We start from the raw sequence: 22,822 nt of genomic DNA, 5'->3' as shown, positions 1-22,822 counted from the left end.
ACCCTTTAAGATTTAAGAAGGCACAGAGGTCACATCCTCTCAGGGGCCCTGCCCCTGGCTGTCGACTGGGACTGGTGTCCTTCCCAGGTGCTCATGGTCTTCTCTCATGGCCTTTATCTCCTGCTCCACAGGTATTGTTGGCTTGTATTTCTCATTAGACTGTAAACTTTGTGATGACATGGGCTGTGGTTATGGATTCTTTATATCTCCTAAATTGCCTGGCACCAAATAGATGTTCAGTCACTCATTATTTAATTAATTTAATGGATAGATAGAATGCTGCGCACCATTTCATTAGCTGCTTATTGGGGTTTAGGGGGAAGTCTTCCATAAAAACCAGAGTTGTCTAGAAGTCAAAGGTAACCGGGCGCTATTAGATTATGGATTTATTTCTTCTGAATCCACCGTGGAAGGCAGGTTTAGAATTAGCGCATGGAAGGTTCAGGAAGAACGATTATAATTCAAGCCAGGTAAAGGTTTTCTACATTTAAAGATGTCACAAAATAGATAGAAGTGCTTTGGTGGTATTGGAGTCTACATATTTTATTTCCCTGTAAAAAAGGGGTGCCTGGGTGGCTCAGTCGTTAAGCATCTGCCTTCTGCTCAGGTCATGATCCCAGGGGCCTGGGATGGAGCCCCGCCTGGGGGGGGGGGTCCCTGCTCAGTGGGGAGTCTGCTTCTCTCTCTCCCACTCCCCCTGCTTGTGCTCTCTCTTTTGCTATGTCTCTCTCTGTCAAATAAATAAATAAATAAATAAACAAATAAATAAATCTTTAAAAAAATTCAAGTTATGAGTACAATATTTACCAGCACAGTGTTGATGAACCAAAGAAAGGAAGTCTACAGATTCCATGATCAAGTGTTGAATTCAGGAGATTAACTTAGTTTGGGTTCCCCCAAAAGTAAACTCAAGAACGATTTTAATGCATGTGGTTTAGATAGGTCACAATCCTGGGATTGAAATACATAAAGTGAAATAAATTCATGGTAACGCTGAAAATAGAGTAGGGGATTCATAGTCTTCTTTTCCAGAACCTGTATTTGCTCCCAGGCTGAAGCCAGAAACAGCTGCATAAGAAAGGATAGGGACTCCTAAAGTAATAGATGTTCAAGATAGGGTCCTTTTCTGGCATATGAGGCCTGGGGATGTCTGCCACTTTCCCCTCACCATTGTTTACATATCCTTAGAGAAACTTGCCAGGTGACATAGCTCACCTAGACTCAGGCTTGCAACAAGTCCTCAATTTCGGAGGAGAGGCCAAAGTGGTTAATGGTAGAGGAAATCTTTGTGAGCCAGCTGGACTAATCAGCCCTGCAATTTGTCTACAAATACACACTACAAGAGCAAAACCAAGGGGGGAAAAGAAAGAAAAAGTGTGGGGTGGGTAAGCAGAGCAGCATAAGCAAACAGAATTGACCCCAGAGGAAACAAAGACAATCCAAAGAAAAGAAGAGAAAATTTTAAATCTCCAGTCAGAGATTTAATCCATAATAGATTATATATAATATAATCTATTGGAGTATATTATGGAATGTAATATATATATTATTATATTATATTGGATTATATTATGGAATGGAATATATATAATATAATCTGTTAATAGATTAATGTTCAGAAGATATAATCAATAGATCCTATCAGAAAAACAAGGCAGAAAAGCAGATTCAATTCATGGAATTAAAAACATAGCACCTTGGGAAGCCTGGGTGGCTCAGTCAGTTGAACATCTGACTCTTGATCTCAGCTCAGGTCTTGATCTCAGGGTCGTGAGTTTGAGCCCCGCTTTGGGCTCTACACTGGGTGTGGAGCCTACTTCAACAACAACAACAACAACAACAACAATAAACAACAAAATAAAAATAGTACCTCAATAAAACAATCTAACAGAACTAACTAAAGGAAAGATTTGGTGAAATTTCCCAGAACAAAGAGGTGAGGAACAAGAGAGAGAAAGCAAGAGCAGTTTCAGAAAACTAGGAATAAAACAAAGACGCTAACAGCTTCCAAAAGCTGAAGGCATATGAGCTATGAGGGAAGAAGACCAATTCCGACAGAAGGGTTTCCATCAGCACTAGTTTTCCGAAGGTGTTGGAGGAATGGCTTGAATGTTCTTGGGAAGATGATTTAGAGCTTAAAATTCTATTCCCAGCCAAGCTATAATCAAATGTGAGTACAAAATAAAAAAGGCACATTCAAACATGCAAGAATGCATTGCAAAGTTTACTTCTCATCCATGCACCTTCCTGAAAATAAGATTTCTTGAGAATATATGGTAGCAAAAACCACACAAATGAGGTATCCAGCAAAGGAGGAGGCAGGATGGCATTCAAGAAACAATGATCATAGTCCAAGTGTGTGTGAAAAGCAATCCAAGGGTAGCAGCTTGTACACCGAGGCTGGAAAGAAGAGGGAAGAAGAGAAATGTGTCTTTTTCTTTTTCAGTGATTACAGATTAGGCATTTTTCCCAATATGATAATGTTTATGCAAATATTCTGAACTCAGAAAAGAAAATAAATGAATTAAATGGATGCACACAAGCGCGTGCACACACACACACACACACACACACACCCCGGAAATACATACAATCCTCCATGGGAAGTGTCCTGGCATCTTGACAGACCTTGCTTCTGGGCAGTGATGTGGGGAAGGGAGTAAGAGAGAGCGGAGCGAGGGTGGGGATGTTTCTGCAACATTTTTATTTCTTTTAAAAGAAGAGACACAGAAAATCCAACGACATGATCTTGGCAGTGATGGAGTTTTTTTTTTAAACAGCTTTATGGAAATCTAATCAGCATACAATAAACTGCTTTAAAATATTTAAAGTATACACCTGGAAAAATTTTGGCCTATATGTACAACTGTGAACCCAGCACTACAGTCAAGATAGTGAACACACCCATCACCCCCAAAAGTTTCCTGTGCTCCCTGTAATCCTTCCTCCTGGCCCTGCCCCCCTCCCCGTCCCCAGGCAAACACTAACATGCTTTCAGTCACCAAAAAATGTTGCACGTCCTAGAGTTTCACATCGATGGACTCATGCAGGATGCATGTCTGTTGCTGCAGAGTAGTTAAGAATGGCATCTCCTTTCCAGCCCGGGTCACTAACTTACCAGTCCCTGTTAACCACTACTCTACTCTGTTTCTATGAGTTTGGCTTTTTAAGATTCCACATACCAGTTTCAGGCATACAGTATAGTGATTTGACAACTCTGTGTGTTATGCTGTGCTGACCACAAGTGCATGGTAATTCTATTTTTAATTCCTTGAGGAATGTCCATACTGCTCTCCATGGTGGCCACACCCACTTACATTTCCATCAACAGGGCAGCAAAGTTCCCTTTTCTTCACATTCTTGCCAACGCCTATTAGCTTTTGTCTTTTGGATGATAGCCATTCTAACAAGTGTGAGGTGACCTCCCAGTGCTGTTTTGATTTTGCATTTCCCCGATGATTAGTGATGCTGAATACCTTTCAGTGTACCTGTTGGCCCTCTGTATGTCTTCTTTAGAAAAATGTCTATTCAGTTCTTCTGCCCATTTTTAAATTGGATTGGTAGTTTGGGGTATTGAGTTGTATGATTTTTTATATATTTTGAATATTAACTCCCTCATCATATATGTGATTTGCAAATACATTTTCCCATTCCCTAGGTTGTCCCCTCATTCTGTTGATTGTTGATTGTTGGGCAAAAGCTTTTTAGTTTGATATAGTCCAACTTCTTAATCTTTGCCTTTGTTGCTCATGCTTTTGGTGTCATACTAAAAAATTTTGCCAAAAAGAGCTTTTTCCCTGTGCTTTCTTCTAGGAGTTTTACAGTTCGGGACTCATGTTTAGGTTTTTAATCCGTTTCAAGTTAATTTTTGTGAGTGACATAAGTTAGGGGTCCAGTTTCATTTTTCTGCATGCAGCTGTTCAATATTCCCAGCACCACTCATTGAAGAGCCTGTTCTCTCCCCATTGAGTATTCTGGGGTCCCTTCTTAAATATCAGCTGATCACATACATGAGGGTTTATTTCTGGGCTCTTGATGCTGTCCCCATTGGTCCATGTGTCTATTTTTTATGCCACTACCACACTGTTTGATTGCTATAGTTTTGTAATATATTTTGAAATCAGTAAATGTGATGTCTCCAGCCTGTCCTTCTTTCTCAGGATTGTTCTGGCCATTCAGAATTGTTCGTGGTTCCATACAAATGCTAGGAATTTTTTTTTCCCTGTGAAAAATGCCATTGGAATTTTGTAAAGATTGCGTTGACTCTATAGATTGCTTGGGTAGTATGGACATGTCACAATATTAATTCTTCTGATGCATGAACATAGTCTATCTTTCTATTTGTTTGTGTCTTCCATTTCTTTCATCAAAGTCCTGTATTTTTCAATGTGCAGATCTTTCACCTCTTTAGTTAAACTTATTCCTAAGTATTTTACTACTTTTGATGCAATGGTAAATGAGATTGTCTTATTTCTTTTTCAGATAGTTAACTAACTATCCTGTAACTTTACCAGGTTTGTTGACTAGTTCTAAGAGTCCTGTAGTAGAGTCTCTAGGACTTTCTTTAAAAAACAGTATTTATTTGAGAGCGAGAGAGAGCATGTGAGTGGGGGGAGGGGCAGAGGGAGAGAGAGAATCTCAAGCAGACTCACTGCTGAGCGCAGTCTGATGCGGGGCTCAATCCCACGACTCTGAGATCATGACCTGAGCCGAAATCAACAGTCAGATGCTTAAGCAACTGAGCCACCCAGGCGCCCCTTTAGGATTTTCTATATATGTAACCATATCATTTGTAAACAAAGACAATTTCACTCTTTACTTTCGGATTTGGAAGCCGTTTATTTCTCTTTGCTGCCCATTGCACAGCGTAAGACTTCCAGAACTTCACTGACTAGGAGTGATAAGAGTAGGCACTCTCATCTCATTTGTAATCTTAGGGGAGAACCTTTCAGTGTTTCACCACTGAATATGGTGCTGGCTGTGGGCCTGTCATATATGGCCCCCCATTATGCTGAGGTATGCATCTTCTGTACTCAAACATTTGAGCATCTTTATAAAGAAAGGATGTTGTATTTTGTCAAATACTTTCCCCACATCTAATGAGATGTTTATGATTTTTATCTTCCCTTCTATTAATGCAGTGTATCACATTTATTGATTTGTATCTATTGAATCATTCCTGCCTCCAGGGATAAATTCCACTTGAGTATTGTGCATGATCCTTTTAATATACTGTTGAATTCAGTTTGCTAGTATTTATTGAGAATTTCTGCACCTATATTCATCAGGGATATTGGCTTTTCATTTTCTTTTTTTTTTTTTTTTTTTTGGTAATATCCCCATTTGGCTTTGGTACCATACCAGGGCAATGCTGGCCTTGCAAAATGAGCCTGGGAATATTCCGTCCCCTTCAAAGCCTTCCCCTTGGAATAGTCTGAGAAGGATTGGTGTTAATTCTTCTTCAAATGCTTGGCAGAATTTATATTCCGGATTTCTTGGTTTGATAGTTGGTTTATACAATAACACTAGATGTTCAAGTGTACCCATCGTCTTCTTTGGTACTTACGAAGATCTTCCCCTCTCTTAATACAGTGGGTTTTATGAATAAAATTCCTAATGATGAGGCCCTTTCAATGCCCAGGATAAACCTTTTCGGTCGTGAAGTATGATTGTTTCACTGTACTGTTGTTTGTTGTTATTTTTACACCTGGTTTATAATTTCTGCATATATTTTAAGATGTAGAGTTTGCTTATAGATTTTGTTTTTGTGTTCTATCCTCAGGTACTTTTGCTATTCAAATTATGATAGCTTCATAAATAATGAACTTGTGATTTTCCTCTCTCTCTATCTCTATCTTCATATGCATGTGTGCATTTATATAATTTATTATATATAGAGAGAAATTTATATAATATAATAAGTATAAGAAGTATCTGTTCCTTGAAAATTTGTAAGAATCAGAAACCAACATTAAAATAATCTGGCCTGGGTTCTGTTTAAAAAAATAGACCTTTCATGTGACTTTCGTTTCCTTTTTTTTATTTTTCTATTTTAATCATTTTCTCTGGCTTTGTATAACTTTTGTAATTAATTTTGCCAATTTAAATATCTTTAGGAAATAATCCATTTAATTTGCATTTTAAAATTTGTTGGCAAAATGTTGGATATTCTTCCCAAAATAGTAAGCATTATATATATATATATGCATATATATATATATTTACACACAGAGAGCATACAAAATGTTGGATATTCTTCCCAAAATATTCTAAGTATTGCAAAACATTGATATGGAGCATCTTATCTGATGTGATAGAGGACCATATTCTCCTTTGAGTTTTGTTTTCTTTAACATATATGTGCATGAAAATTAATATCTAAATAATTAAAATCAAATAAACCCAATAATGTGATTATTATTTTTATGCTACTGTTCAGTGCCTGCAATGTGATTTTATTTATTTTATTTTTTTTTAAGATTTTATTTATTTATTTGAGAGAGAGAATGAGAGATAGAGAGCACGAGAGGGAAGAGGGTCAGAGGGAGAAGCAGACTCCCTGCTGAGCAGGGAGCCCGATGTGGGACTCGATCCCGGGACTCCAGGATCATGACCTGAGCCGAAGGCAGTCGCTTAACCAACTGAGCCACCCAGGCGCCCTGCAATGTGATTTTAGTTCGCTGATTGAATATGTTTAAAGGTAAGATAATTACAGTATTAGGGGAAGAGTTTTCTTTCTTCTGCACTGGAAACACCCCCAGGACAGTTCACGGTGAGCTGGGACCTACGGTCGCTGCATTAGAAAGGCTGCCATGTGGGAGCCGCTTCTCAGGGTTAGGGTGCCTTAGTGACCTGCAGGTCTCCTCCTTGCAACTTGACAGCACTTCCTAAGTGTGTTGGTTTCCTGGAGCTGCCATACAAAATGGCCATACATTTAGAGGCTGACAATACCAGTTCATCCTCTCGCAATTCTGGCTGCCAAAACAGAGCTGCGCTTCCTCCAGAAGTTCCAGGGGAGATTTGGATCCTTATCTCTTCTAGCTTCTGAGGTTCCTCAGCCTTCTTGGCCACATCACTCCGATTTCTGCCTCCTTCATCATATTGCTTTCTCGTCCATCCGCGCCAAGGACACTTGGAGTCATTGGAATCAGTACCCACCTAGATGGCTGAGAATGCTCTTCTCATCTCAAGAGCTTTAATTATACCTGCAAAGACCCTCTCTCCAAACAAGCTCCCGTTCACAAGTTCCGGGCATTAGGATATGGACTTACCTTTTTGGAGGCCACCACTCCACCCCACAGTCTGCACACCTGTCCCCCCACATTAACATCTGTCCCCCATGCAACAGACATTCATCTTATCCCCACATCACAAAAAGTCTCGACCCATTAAAATATGGACTCTAAGTCCAAAATCTTATGTAAACGCCATCAGCTCAAAAGTCCCAGATCTCATCAGCTGCTCGGTTAAATCAGGAACGGGGGAGGCTCTCAGTATAACCCATGCCGGGCAAAATTCCCTCCATCTCTGCACCTGTCACACTAGAAAACAAGCCGTCTGCTTCCACAGTACAAAGGTGGGGCAGCCCAGGACGGCAGTCAGACAGTCCTATCCCAAAAGGGAGAAACTGGAAAGCAGGAGGAAGTCACCAGTCCTGGGGAACATCGAAATCCAGCAGGGAGAACTTCACTAGGCTTCAAGGCCTGGGGATAATCAGTCTTCTGCTGCTTGATATCTATCTGTTCTCTTCACCCACGGCTCCATCATCTGTTCTCAGGGCCATCCGACCTTCTCTTGAAGAGAAGCACATGTTTGCCCCCAGGTAGCCCACCAGTAGAATCCCAGAAGTCTAACCGCCTTCCTTCATTTTGTCCCCTTCAACCGAAGCCGTCAGTGTTTCTGCTGATGTGACAGTGTCGAGCACCTGGTGGGTCCCCACGTCTGTCCCCGCGTACCTCACGGGGGCTCCACCCCATGGGACAAGAGCGTCTTCCATAGAGATTTCCTGAGTGATGCAATCTCCATTCCTGGCTCTGCCGAGATGATTGAGTGGACCTGTGAGATGCGTCATCTCTTCTGGGGAAGGGTGCCCAGCTGCTCCCTGGGACGTGTCTCCACTGTGTGCTTTGTTAGCAGCAGACCTCCTCAGAGGAGCAGCTCCTGCAAGTTTCTCATATCATCTGCTTTCGATTCCCTTCAGCCCACTGGTTCTCTGTTCAGCCAATCTCTTTCCCCTTGCCTTCCCCTATAAGCCGCAAAGAAAACCCAGAAACGCTCTGTCCACTGCCTGATGCCAAAATCAAGTCCACATTTTCAGATAGTTGTTACAGAAGCACACTGCTTCCTGATACCAAAAAAAAAAAATTTTTTTTCCTTAGAATCCCGTAGCTTCTGTAACAAATTACCGCACCCTGGGCGGCTTCAAACAACAACGCTTCATTCTCTCACGGTTCTGGAGGCCAAATTATTAAGTGAAGGAGTCATCAGGTCCACGTTGCTTCCAGAGATTCTAGGGGAGACGCGCTTCCTTGCCTTTTCCGGCGTCTGTCGGTCCCCAGCTTCTGTGACCTGTGGCTACACCACAACTTCTACCCCTGGTTTTATGTTGCCTTCAGCTCTGTTTCCACGGCCTCCCTACCTCTGTTTCTTATGAGGACATTTGTCATTGGATTTAGGGCCTGCCCAATGACCCAGGATGATCTCTTCATCTCAGCGCCCTCCATTTAACTCTCTTTTCAAAGACCTTTTCACAAATAAGGGACCAGGGCCCCAGGGTCCAGGAACTGGGATGTAGATCGGGAGGGGTCATCATTCAACCCGCTCCACCCAGACATTCTCTCACATAGCTCCGTTGGCAGGTGGACAGAGGCACTCTGGAACTCACTGCATGGTGAGTGTGCTGACGGAGAGCTGTGTTCTGCCCACAGCCGGGAATGTTCTCCATGAAGTGCTTGCCTAAGTCCATTACGGAGCAGGGATGGCGGAGCGGCCTCGAAGTCCCATGCCACCCGTGGGTTCTTTTTCAGAAGCAACTTCATTCACACGCTCACGGGGCCAAGTGTTAGAAAATGCTTACACTTTACAAACAGTATCAAAAACTTCCTCAATTACGTGATACTCACAAAAAAATCCCTAAGTTATTTGAATACTCATTTGCTTCTATTTTATTTTAGGATAGAAGAACCTTTAAAACAGACAAGGTCTATCATTACTTTAAGAAAAAAAGAAAAAAGAAAGAAGACAACAAGAGTTTAGATAATCCCTGTGTGGTGAAGTAATTCCAGATCACAAAAATATTGAAAACTCAACTTTATTTTGTGAAGTTAGTCATAATCTTAATACCAGAAGCTCTAGATGATAATCCTGGTAAGTAGACACCACCTTTGACTTTTGAACGCAGGTGCCAGAATTCTAAGTTAAAGACAAGAATACAGAATTCAATGCTATGTTAAAAGGATAATTCTCCATAAACAGACAGGCTTTATCCCGGTAAGGTAAGATTGGCTAGCGCCATTGGCGAATTCAGAATTCAGTAGTTTTAATAAATAATGGATAGAATAAACGATCACAAGTGTTCAAGTTGTGAAGGGTAGTGCGACAACCCACAACGCACTCCCATCAGTCGGTTCGGGACCAGATGGTGGCCGTCACATTTGCGGGGTCCCGCAAGCACCCCTCTGACGCCACCCCATCTCAGACACATCTCTTCTCACTTCCCTTTCCCTCAGAGCTAACCACTATCCTGATTTTTTTTTTTTTTTTTTTTTTGCTTTTCACTTCCTTTTCTTTAAAATGTTACTATGTACAGGTGTATCCCTGAGAAATCATACTGTCTGGCTTTGAATATTTTTGAATTTTATATAAATACGATCCTACAGCAGGCATTTATGACTTACCTTCATGCTCAAAATTGTCTTTGTGGGAATCAACTGCGTTGCGGCTTTAACTAGACTTCATTTTCACCGCTGTGTAGAATCCCGCAGCAAGCAGGTGAGCAGAAAAGTGAACCCTGTCAGTTTCCTATGTGTCTTTTTAGATACTTTAATACACATGAAAACAGAAGTTGCTCTATTATTTTATTTCTCATGCTTCCCTCCCTATTGTGGACATGCTATATGAATGATCCCCAACCTTGCTCTTTTTTCACCTAACTATATATTTTGAAGCTTTACCTATTTTAACACATAACTTTAACAAACTTTATAATCATATTATTCAGTCATTCCTTCTTATGTGTATACACTAATTCATCTGACAAAGCCCCTTTATAGGTTGTTTAAAATTTCTGCCACTGTTAAAAAGCTCAAGTAAAAACATTTTGTACAAATAATGGAGGGCTAAAATCCCAGAAATAAAAATGCTATGAAATTTTTAGAGATGCAGCGAAATTCACTTTCTTACATGATTTGGCCAGACCGATTTATTTTCCTACCAGTCGTGAAAGCAGAAGCCCATTTCCTCCCAATCTTGCCATCTTGGTGAGATGTGAAATTTAGGATTTTTGCCAATCTAATAGGTGTAATTTTAGTTTGCATTCTTTCATTATGAAATTATAATGTATTTTGAATGATCTAAGTTTTTTAATTTAATGCAGAAACTTCAGATCTTTCCCTTTATGGGCTTGTGATATTTGAGTCTAGTTTAAAAAAGCTTTTCCATCTCCAGAATGATAAAGACAACTTTATTATTATTATTATTATTATTATTATTATTATTTTTAAAGACAACTTCTTATATCATCATCTAATGGTTTATCATTTTGCCTTGTATAATTGTTTATAATAGTTCTATAATTTTGCCTTGCTTTTGTTTTTTTTATTAAGTTCAGTTAGCCAACATATAGGATATCATCAATTTTTGACATACTGTTCAGTGATTCATTAGTTGCCTGTAACACCCAGCGCTCATCATGCCTTGCTTTTAAACTGACTATTGAGGTTTCTCTCAATGTCCTCAAATCTTTGAACCAGTGTTCTTGCTGAAACACTAGTAGTCTAAGTAGGTTCATGTTTTCTGGACATATTTCTTCAACTGCTGCAAAGAAAACCAAAAAAAAACAAAACAAAAACCTGTCATTAAGTGAACATCAGTAAATGGCTTTTCTTGTTGAGTCAAATGAGCCACTTTGAAATGTAGATTGGTGTTAGCCATATCTATAACCATCTATCTGTCCATCTGTCTATCTATGAGAGAGACATGATAATATTTTTGAAAAATTCTGCGGACAGGTAACCCATTCTAAATGCTCTAACTTTTCTGTGGTGGTTGGGAATATGGTGATGAGCGCCTCACCCGGTAATGTTGGTGTATAATGTCCGGTTTAGCACTGCCGTAACATGATTGACTCATAAATCATCCGCACGCCCCCGTGCCTGGAAAGCATGGCATTTGGTGTCCACGTCTCTCCCCGTCCCTGGGCTGGCATGCTGAAGCGCACTGACGTTAAATTAACAAAACGTGGCAGTGTGGCGGGACAGGTGGCACTGGGAAGGCCTCGGAGGTACAAGGGCATGGCTGCGATCAGAAGTAGGCAACCGTGCGTGGCCAGGAGAGCCCACGGCTGGCGCAGAACCGCTGGTGCAGTCCAGCTGTGAGCAGCCACAGACCACACACACCAGGGAGAGGGGGAGAGCATGGCTGCCTCCAGCCAACTTGGTTTACAGACACAAAAATTTGAATGTCACAGAATTTTCACATGTTATGAAATGTTCAAATTTTGATTTTTAAAAAAACCATTCGGAAATGTAAAGGCCATTCTTGGCTGGCGGGAATGCAAAGGAGGGCAGTGGGCTGTAGGCTGCCAAGTCTGCTGTAGTGGGAAAGCCTCTCCTTCCAGAGATCTGTATCATTACACTTATCCCACTGAACTGAAACTCACCGATTCATTGGCAAAAATCTGGCGAGTGTCTGTCATGTGTCAGGAGATCACTCAGTGAGTATGGCGGACAAGACAGCCACCTTTGTGGGGCTTTCCGGCCACTGCTCGGAGGCATCTATGAGAGAACTTTCCAGAAACAGATGATCTATCTTTGGACTTCCACTAAAATGGTGGTCAAGATAGACAAGTAAATTGCCAATAACAAAATGATGTTAAGAAGTGGGATAGAAGGGGAGCCTGGGTGGCTCGGTGGTTAAGCGTCTGCCTGCAGCTCAGGTCATGATCCCAGGGTCCTGAGATCGAGCCCCGCTTCTCCCTCTGCCCCTCCCCCCGCTTGTGTTCTTCTCTCCCTGTCTTTCTCTCTCTGTCAAATTAAAAACAAAGCAAAACAAAACGTGCATTTAATAAAAAAAAAGAAGTGGGATAGAAGTAAGTAAAGGTAAAGTAACTAAAGGAGCACACAAAGGAACTCTAACTTAGGAACTCTCACTCTAACTTATGGGGTAATTGGGTCATGGGCATTCGGGAGGGCTCTTGTGATGATTCCTGGGTGTTGTACGTAACTGATGAATCGCTAAATTCTACACCTGAAACCATTTTACCATATATGTTAACTAACTAGAATTTAAATAAAAACTTAAAATAAAAAATAAAATAACAAACAAACAAAAATGTTCCTAGAAATAAATACTGAACTGCTTCTTCAAGTCTAAGAAATAGTTGTTATAAAGTGGAGGGAGTCACATGGTGAGAGGTGACATTTGTAAGGGGACATAAACGAAACGGTCAACAACCTAAACCTGAATGCTGCGCTTCAGCGTCCTTTTTGTGGGTTGTTCTTTATGATCAAAAGCAATTTCAGCCAGAACTCCCATGTCTCATTAGGCTACTTTCGGGACAAGATAGGCGGTCCTGAGTTTAAAGTAGAATAATTTTAACCCACACAGTAGAATAAATATCTGAGATTTGCTAGGAAGAAAACACGATAGAATGATGTGAGTGTGTTGTTCTGGGGGAGGTTCTGATGACCTCGAACTCCATCTTGCCCCACTGGTAGTTTAGAGTCTCGACAAGCCACCTCCCTGCGGACAGACACTAACACGGCAGTGCAGTGTCCCGAGCAAGTGACAGGTGAGGGCATTGACCACGAGAGCAGTCGTAGCTGCCTTTAACCCGCTTTTAGAATCGGTTTTGAGCAACTCTATTGACTATCTATGTTGTTATTTTGTGTCTAGTTTCCTTCTTGTTGCGGGAAAACGTTGATAAAATAAGTTCATTTGTGGGGCGCCTGGGTGGCTCACTCATTAAGCGTCTGCCTTCGGCTCGGGTCATGATCCCAGGGTCGTGCGATCGAGTCCCGCATCGGGCTCCCTGCTCCGCAGAGTTTGTTCCTCCTTCTCCCTCTGCTCCTCCCCCAGTTCATTCTCTCTCTCTCCCTCTCTCAAATAAATAAATAAAATCTTTAAAAACAAAATTCATTTGCAAAGGTAGGCTGCCATACGGTTTTAGCTAACTCGGGATGCCCAAGGGGGCTATGGGATTTTCTGAGGGTAAATATTAACATCCCTGAGGACAGCGTGTTCAAGCTTTTCCACGATGCAGTTTGAGGCTTCGTCCAGAATGAATCTGTATGTTTGCCATTAACCAGGGTTGAACTGTAAAAAGGCAATGATTTCTTGGTGTAATTTCTCTGAGTAAAGAATTGATAAAATAGTATGTCTTGAAGGATTTGGGGGAAATGCCCTCCACTTCCCCTTCCAGAATGGTTAAAATATTGATGAAGGCTAGTGAGCCCCAATATGTGAGGCCTACATTAGAAATTCAAATGTCAGACACATTGGACAATGTCTAAGAAGGCTGCCAATATTTCAAAAGAGGCTCATTTGAGGTGTGAGCTCCAAATCCAGAAATTCTCCTAACTTTTTTACATAATTCCTGTTTCAGGCTGCAGTTGATTGGATCCTCTCTTGTCTTATGAGAAGGGCCATAAGCCAATAGGAACGTAGCCAACGCAAATGATTTGCAGGTGTCGGGGGCTGTGCAAAGCTGTCCCGGCACATTTGGAAATGTTCTTGTGCCCTGTGGACTGCACTGCTGGAGGGCCTTTCTGCCCCCTGGGGCCCGGGCTGGGGCTGTCCTGGGTCAGATGGGCAGTGCACAGTGCCTTTGACTCCCTGTGCCTGAGATAAGAGACCTCATAGCAGGGCTGGGTGATCTGACCCTCCTAGTTTTGTTTCCAATATCTCAAACAGTTTCTGCATGTGCTGTATTTACTAGCTCCAAGTTTATTTTGCTCAGACATTTTTCCCTTTTAATCTTCTCAATCCCTCTGTGTTTTATGAGCAATTAAATCCAAGAGTGGTTTTGGTTTGTTTCTCCTTGTATTTGTCAAAATGTGCTTTTACTGTCTGAGCCGTGTTTGATGTCAGAGAGCGTCCTTGAGCCCCTTGGTAAGAGCAAGAGTTCACATTGTGATGAAGGTAGACCAGGTCATGAGAAAGTGTCTTTGGTTCTGCTGCTTTTTATCCAGCACCTCTCTGCTCAACAGCCAGGCTGGCCGCACCTTGCTTTCCCAGCCGGGTCCCTGTCCCTCACATTTGTTCACCCATGTAGGTCACCCCAGCCCATGTGGAGTTGGGTGGCAGCATGACCCAGCAGAACGTGGCTGCAAGGTGTGTCCCTCTGGAGCCCTGGTCATCAGGATGGGGATGGGATGGTTACCAGAGCACAAAGCCTTCCACTGTGTGTCCTGGGAAGAGAGGTAGCTAATTTTCAAGTGAATTAATTACACAGATTTTCCTTTGTGGTCTGCTATAATTAGAGGACTGCTTTTTGTCTTGGAAAAGAAAGGGGGCCTCAGCTGATCATTCCGATTTGGACCCATATTCTTTGAAACCAAAGGGCCTGGCATTACTCAGGTGGTATGGTCAGACAGCAGTCAGCTGGCCCACGGGGTCCAAATGCACACAACACATTCCCATTTATGAAAGAGATGGCTGTTGACACCATCTGGAACCATTTTATAAATGTTCGGTCAACATTCATCTTGGGCTCACTGAGAGCCTGTGCATGGAGAACCCCCTACAGTAACCCCACCTCTGTTCTGTGTTTGTGTTGAGCTAACTCAGGTAGCATGGTGGATAGACTTCATATGCTCAGGGGTCTTCCATTTCCCATTTTGTCGAGTCCTGTCACTGGGACAACAAGATGAAAGTTCTAGAAGTTGTTATTGTTCAACCCCCCCTAGTTAATAGGTTAGGAAATGGGACCTAGACAGAGTCAGGTGTTTATCCAGAGATACGGTTTGTAGTGAAGCTGGGGGAGAACCAGGTCTCCCGGTTACTGTCCAGGGCCCCTTCCACTATAGGCACTGATGTTAGGGTCTACAACTACATTCTACACACACATACACACAAACACACACACACACACACACTCATGAATACATTAAAAATGTCTTTAGAAAGAAGAAAGGGGAAACCTTGCTGAGTCCTAGCATCATCAGTGGGTTTCTTGGAAGGTCATAAAAGCCCTTTCCCTAACCTACCTGCTGCCCCCTCCCTCCACAGTCTTCTACAAAGTCGTGTGTACGCGAGGTCTTTGTAGATAAAACTGATGGTCTGTCTTAAAAGTTATCATGCCAACCACATCGGAGTGTAAAGTAGCAGAAGTCCTCCGTTCTCCAACTTGATGGGCAAGAGCATCTCTACCAGCAGACAGTGTGCATCTGGGCATACTCTTCACTGTGTGAAAGATTGCTCCAGCTCAAGTGTGGACACTGGGTCAGAGGGAGAGGCAAATAAAGATGCAAAGCTCAAATGGTGACCCAGTTGATCCCCAGCAGCAGTGTTAAGAATCCAGAACCAGCCAGTTGGGAACTGTGATCAGCTTGAGCTAGCAGGTGTCTGCATCTGAGCCGATTCTTCTCCAGACAAAGGAATAATCTATGCATTGTGTTCGGTCTATTGGAATTCACCAGTGGAAGAAGCTGTGATTCAGCCACCATTCAGCCTTGAGATATGACACCCTGCTCCTCAACCTCCATTACTGTCCCCAACTCCCCAAAGGGATGGTGGTCAGCCTTTGTCACTAAAAGCCACCAAGCGGTGGTCAGGCTGGCCTCATGTCACTGAAAGCCACCCAGAATCAAGCCTTTGTGCTTTCCTACGTGGAAGGTCTGGGCCTCATTGAGGCAATTGCCCGCCTGTTAAACATGACGTCTGAGGTTGTAGAAGGCCAATGGCTTCTTTTGAAAATTTTAATCTAACATTTTATTTTGAAATTATTTTAAATTTACAGAGCAGTTGCAAAGATGGTCCCAGGAGTTCAGGATCCTTCACCAAGCTTCCCCTAAAGTCAAGGTCTCACAAAAGCATAGTGCGTCTATCCCGGGTACATGCGGAGACCCACAGCACCACACTATTAACTAAAGTGCAGGCTCTTTAGATTTCACCACATTTCCCACTAGACACCATATCGCTTTAGGCATCATTCTCTTTAAAATCTCCAGTCCATGACAGTTCCTCAGTGTTCATCATGACCTTGACCTTTTTGAATAGCACTAGCCAATTATTTTGGAAGATTTCCCCCAAACTGGGCATGTCAGGTGCTTTCTCATGATTACATGGAAGTGATGAATTTGGGGAGAATGCCATGGAGGTGATATGTGTGCATCATCTCATCCTTTCAAGGGGTGTGTGATGTCATTGCCACTTGTCACCTGGGATGTTTACCTTGATCACCTGGCTCAGGTGGTCCGCCGGGTCTCTCCATTGTAAAGTCACCACCTTTTCCTTCCTCAGAGGACAACGCAGCTTGGCTTCCTGGGGGGAGGGATGCAGAAGAACCTGTGGATGGATGGTAAAGCTAACAGAGGGCCTAGGAGCTTTTTTGGAGGGTAGGGGCTTTGAGGCTCTGTCGATATCCTGCTTTCCCTCAAAGCTCCCACCTTGCCCGCAGCTGTTACCCCTGGGGTGTTCCCAGTGATTCCTGTGCTCTCGGTCCTGCATCTCGACTGGAATTACTTGACCTGTCCCATTTCATTCCCGCGTGCAATCATTTCCTCATGTCAGGATGGACTCACACCTGTTTGTGTCGTCCTTTGGGGTAGACTCCAACACAACCACGGTTTATCTTTGTGGCTGCAATTGTTCCAGCTTGCACTGCTGGGAGCCCTTTGGGTCGGTTCCTGTCTACCAGCCTCCATCCCTGCCCCGCCCCACCCCCAATTTTTAAGAAATCACTTCCTTCCTTTTTAGTCACAAGATGTCCCAAGCTCATCTTATGCTTTTCCTGTCCCAGTCCTGGAATCAACCATTTCTCCAAGGTGCCCTGTTTCCTCTTATTGGAGAAAGGAGTTAGAGAGCACTTTCCAGGTGCTGCGCGTACTTATTGCTGGGCCCTCTTAGCAGGCAGAAACAGAAAAAAAATGTGTGTGCATATTAACCCATGTATGCACACACATTTATTTCTGTGTCTACTGATTCGTGCACAGATTAAAATAAGCAGGAGGTCATGCTGACATCTCCGATTCTAATCCAAAAGAACAAGGTTCATTCTAGCATCCAGCCCCTTGCTTATCTGTAATTTCTTTCTCTATGGCAAGAAACCCAGGTCTCATTATCTACAATGCATTTACTGATTTTTTAACCCTGGAATAAGGTAAAGTAGTTGCTGAGTGGCCCACCCCTCCTCCAAATTGACAAATTACCTGTAGAACACAGTTCTCCTGTATCCAGTGAGCTAAGTTCTTTTAAAAATGGTAAACCACCCCTTAAGCCACCCCGCTCCCACCCTTTTAACCCCCCACGACTGTGCTCAGTTTTTTTCCATAGCAAAACCCACATATATAAAATAAATTTTGTATATTTAGTAAATTGTGTGTGTCTCTCTGACTAGGTTGGAAGATCCTCAAAGAGTGAGGACTTGGAAGATTTTATTCAATGTCGTAGCCCCGCCCCTAGCAGAGCGCCAGGCCCATGATGGTATCAACACATATGCATTACGTGAAACGAGCACCAGTAACTGAGCTTAGACAGCCCTGTGAATTCAGATGTCCATTGAATAGAAGTGGACCCCAGAGAGAACCTCAGTACTTCCGCACGCCATCTGGAGAAGTAATCAGAATTTCTCTATTTGCCGTATTTTCAGGACACCAGCTTCTTCAAGACGAGCAATGGGCGCTCTGTTGAAGCCTCGTGCGTGGCAAGCTGGGATATCCATAGCAGAGCACCCGACTCGCCTGAACTTCAGCTCGGTCCCAGCTGTGCAGTGGACCCAGTGTCTGGGATCTGCTTCTAGGAATACTGACCACATTGGTCTGAGATAGGGCCTCAAGGGATTTTTAAAAACTGTGCTCTAATATGCATAACATAAAATTTACCATTTTAATCACGTGTAAGTGTAGAGTCCAAAGGCATTAGAAACAATTACATTGTGCAATCATCAACACCATCCATCAACCAGAACTTTTTCGTCTTGACAAACTGGAACTGCATCCCCATTGAACACCTCCTCATCCCCTGCCCCAGCCCCTGTGCTCACCATCTACGTTCTCTGCGACTCTGCTCTAGGGGCCTCATGTAAGTGGGATCCTACAGTATTTGGCGTGTGTGTGTGTGTGTGTGTGTGTGTGTGTGTGTGTGTGTGTCTGGCTTATTTCACTCAGCATAACGTTTTAAAGGTTTACCCATGTTGTAGCAGGTGTCAGAGTTTCTTGCCTTTTGAAGGCCAAATCGCGTCCCATTGGGTGTATATGCCATATTTTGTTTCTCCATTCATCTGTCAGTGGACATTTGTTTCTACCTTCCGGTTATTGTGAATAATTCTGCTACAAACGTGGGCATACAAGCAACTGGAATACTCCCTGCTTCGTTATTCTGGGTCTATACTCAGAAGTGGGATTGTCTACATATTGACATGGCCATGAGGTTTTCCATTTCAGATGTGCAGCCAAGGTTGTAAACCCACGTGCTGTAGGTTTCCTCATCACACACCATGCTCCGAGGAGAGGCCGGCTGGAATGCCAGTGGTCAGAGGCACTCTGTTCATATTTGCTGAATGGATGAATTCATAATAAAAAGCACTTGGATACCACCCACACAAAAATGTATGTTTCCGGAAAGATGGCGCTGGAATGAGAGCTGGAGGCATTTCAACAATGCGAGTTTCCAGAAATAGACAAGAGTATCAATGGGCCACTTGCAGCCCTAACAGCAAAGCTTCCTTCCAGCTTTATCTTCTACCCCAAAGCCTAAATCTGCTTGCTGCCAATTTAGTTAACACACACCCTGACGGGGATGAGGAAAAAGGAAATGCAATTTGGAAACTGTGAATCTAACTCATTCAGATCATTTCTTCTTTCAATTTCTTAGTGTAAATCTATCACATTTCGTTGGGTACCTCCCCCCAAACCCCCGCCAAAAATATTTCTCAGAATGCCTTTCCAAAAAATAAAATGTATTGAGTAAGCGCTTTGTCCTCAGATGAGCAGCAGTGTAGGTCTGCTGAAGCCCCACTGGCCAAAAACAATAAAACAACAAGAGAGGGACACACAGAGAGAAAGGAAGAGTGTTTTTCCGCATCTGCGGAGACATCCCTTCTCTCCTAGGTTCTGGTGGCAACCATGAGGGGGTGACACAAAGCCTCTGCAGTGCTCCCCGACCCCGGAGAGATGGGGGGGCTTCTTAGTAGGATTCCCACCTTCCTTTCCAGTCCTAAACCATGGCTTGCTCTGAGGTCAGAGGGCATGCTCCTAAGCCCAGAGGCTTTTACCCAGCTGCTCGCTCTCATCACTGTCCTGCCCCTGGGCAGGAAGCCAGCGTGGGAGTTGGCAGCCTCCAGGAGGCATGCTTCCCTCTTAGCATCTCGGGCTGGAAACTTCGAGTTTTGGGGAAGGAGGCCTGGGGAAGTAGACCATGGACCAGCGGGGCGTGAGCAGGGAATGCACGTCTTGTCTTGTTGCTCTGAGCAGAAGGTTCCAGCAGGAGAGGGGAGTGTGTTTGAGGTGAAAGAAGCAGAGATAGCAGAGAGGCGAGGCTGGATGTCTGCCATGCCTGCGCAGCGAGAGAGGGGCGGACCGCCTGGTGAATCTATGGGGTGCCCGCTCCTGGGGGAGTCAAGGTCATTGTTCAGGGGAGGGATGGCCACTGTGTTCCGGCAGCTGGGTCTCTACCCCACATGTGCGTGTCCCCACAGCAGCCCAGCTGCATGGGGCAGGTGCCTTGGCCCAGGCAGGGGGAGCTCACTCACATTTGCCTTCCCTTCAAACACCAGGGTAGGTGCGGCCTGGCGGGGACCTGCCGCTGCCCCATACACACGCACACGTCTCCGTCTCTGCATCTCGCTGTCAATCTCTCTCCGTCTCCGAGTTACCTCCTGCGGCTCTCTGAGCTTGGGTTTCTTCGTCTTGGTCTACCAGAACTGGCTGGTAGAAAACCATGACAAGAAGGGCAAGCAAGAAGGGTACTCTGTTCTGTCTTTATCCACAAGCCGCCCGCCAGCACCCTGATCTGTCCCTCCGGACCCCGGAGCCCCTTGAGTCCCACTGGCTTTTGGGGGGCAGCTGGGTGCTTGTGGAGCTCTGCTCCCACGCAACACCTGCTGGCCCATGATTCCCCAGGGAGGGGAATGGCCGTACAGCGTGCTGAAATACTGACCCGTACCCTGTCCCTCTGTCTCAACTGTGGCGGCCCTTCGTACTGATACTGTAATATTGTCATTCATCATAAGAGTGATATATTTGGTAATCTCAGGAAACAAACCGAGGGTTGCTGGAGTGGTGGGGGGTGGGAGGGACGGGGTGGCTGGGTGATAGACATCGGGGAGGGTATGTGCTATGGTGGGCACTGTGAATTGTTCAAGACTGTTGAATCACAGATCTGTACCTCTGAAACAAATAATGCAACATATGTTAAGAAAAAAGAAAAAGAAGAAGATAGCAGGAGGGGAAGAATGAAGGGGAGTAAGTCGGAGGGGGAGACGAACCATGAGAGACGATGGACTCTGAAAAACAAACTGAGGGTTCTAGAGGGGAGGGGGGTGGGGGGATGGGTTAGCCTGGTGATGGGTATTAAAGAGGGCACGTTCTGTGTGGAGCAGTGGGTGTTATGCACAAACAATGAATCATGGAACACTACATCAAAAACTAATGATGTAATGTATGGTGATTAACATAACAGTAAAAAATTAAAAAAATCTTAAAGAAAAGAATGATATATTTGGTCCTTGTCCCTACTTCTGCCACAGAGCTCCTAAAATGCTGGCTTTTCCAGAGTGAGGACAGCAATGAAAGGTGCCTTTTGTGATGTTGATGAGGCAATTCTAGCCACAACTGGGATCTGGTGAATTCAGCCACCTGGAGGGTCAACAAATCAACCCTGTGACTGATGAGGGGGTTGGAACTTTCAGTGACACCCCTGACCTCCAGGAGAAGAGAGGAGAGGGGCTAGAGGTTGGGTCAATCACCAAAGGCCAGTGGTTTAATCGATCATGCCTATGCAGTGAAGCCTCCATAAACCTCCCAAAGGACAGGGTTTGGAGAGCTCCTGGGTCGGTGAACATCTGGAGATTTCGGGAGAGTGGTGCGGCCCTGTGCGTCTTCTTCATCGGCTGTTCCTGAGCTGTGTCCTTTAATAAGAAACCAGCGGTCTGGTAAGTAAAACATTTCCCTGAGTTCTGTGAGCCCCACTAGCAAATTACTCGATTCCAAACCTCTGATCTGGAGCCTAAGAGCTCGGGTGACAGCCTGCTCTTGGGGACTGGCGTCTGAAGGGCGTGGGGGCAGTCCTGTGGGACTGAGCCCCTAACCCAGGGAATCTGACACTACCCTTGGTGAGAGACAGGACCACAACTGAGTTGCTTGGCGGGAAACCCCCATGCCCCTGCTACCTGAACCGTCACTGGGTACAGAATCCTTTTAGATACCCAGATGGATACAGGTGGCCACCCTGTCTTCCTGAGGGACAGGTGAGGGGAGAAACGAGCAGAGTGACTAGTATCTATTGATCACCTAATGCAATGTTTTCCTTTTGGTTTTGTTGTTGTTGTTGTTTTGTCTACAATGCTAAGAAATGGATGATGCTTTGCAAACCACTTCACGCGTATGATAAATACAAATGAAACAAAAGTTTTGTGAAGAAGCTTACTCACACTATGTATGATAAAGAACAAAATGCAACAGTTAATATCAAGAAGATTCAAGTTGGAAGCCCCAATAAAGCATTTAGAATCAACAACAACCTGAATCATTTAGAATCGTGGCTTATTATGAATTGATTTTCTTTCCCCATAATGGGTGGCAACCCACATTTCCAAACCACTGGCACCATCACGAACCAGATGCTGGGCGCTGGGCACGGCTCATTTAACATCCACAAAACATATTTGAGGAAGATATTAATAGCTCTATTTTGCCGATGGAGAAACTCAAAGCCCAGTCAGCCTAAATGACTTGGAGAAATCCTTTGCTTCCTAAAAGCCTTTTCTTGCTCCCCTCCTTCGGTGTCAATGGCAGGAGTGGACACCAGCCCTGCTGGGTGGTAGGAGCTTCCTGGAGCCGGGTCGATGCGGGGTCTCCGAGGGCCGTAGTTGCTCTTCCAAAGTCTGGACACAGGAATGCCGCTCAGCCCCTCAGGGGCAGCCCCTCCATGTCGCTGCCACCGGGAGCGTGGCTGACAGAAGCACCACTCGCCCGAGCGGGAGCTTCTCCCCCAGCTGCTCTGCTTTGCATTTTGCTCTCTTTGCCTCTTAACTGGCGTGGTGCATAGGGCTCATCCTGTCGCTTCAAACGGAGCCCTCCCAAATTCAAGATTGGGCTGGCAGCAGCTCTGCATCTCTCTATGAAATTTGCTTCTCTGGGGGCCCGGCAGAAGTGGGCACAGGTCCCACCACCGCATCTTGCTCCTGAGCAGCATGTGAAACAAACCCATACAGAGGCTCTCTCTT

The sequence above is a fragment of the Callorhinus ursinus genome, unplaced genomic scaffold (assembly GCF_003265705.2).
Source record: "Callorhinus ursinus isolate GAN/ISIS: 27379988/994484 unplaced genomic scaffold, GSC_fseal_2.0 scaffold28, whole genome shotgun sequence".
Taxonomy (NCBI): domain Eukaryota; kingdom Metazoa; phylum Chordata; class Mammalia; order Carnivora; family Otariidae; genus Callorhinus; species Callorhinus ursinus.
The sequence above is the reverse complement of the archived record's forward strand: the minus strand, read 5'-3'. Positions refer to the sequence as shown.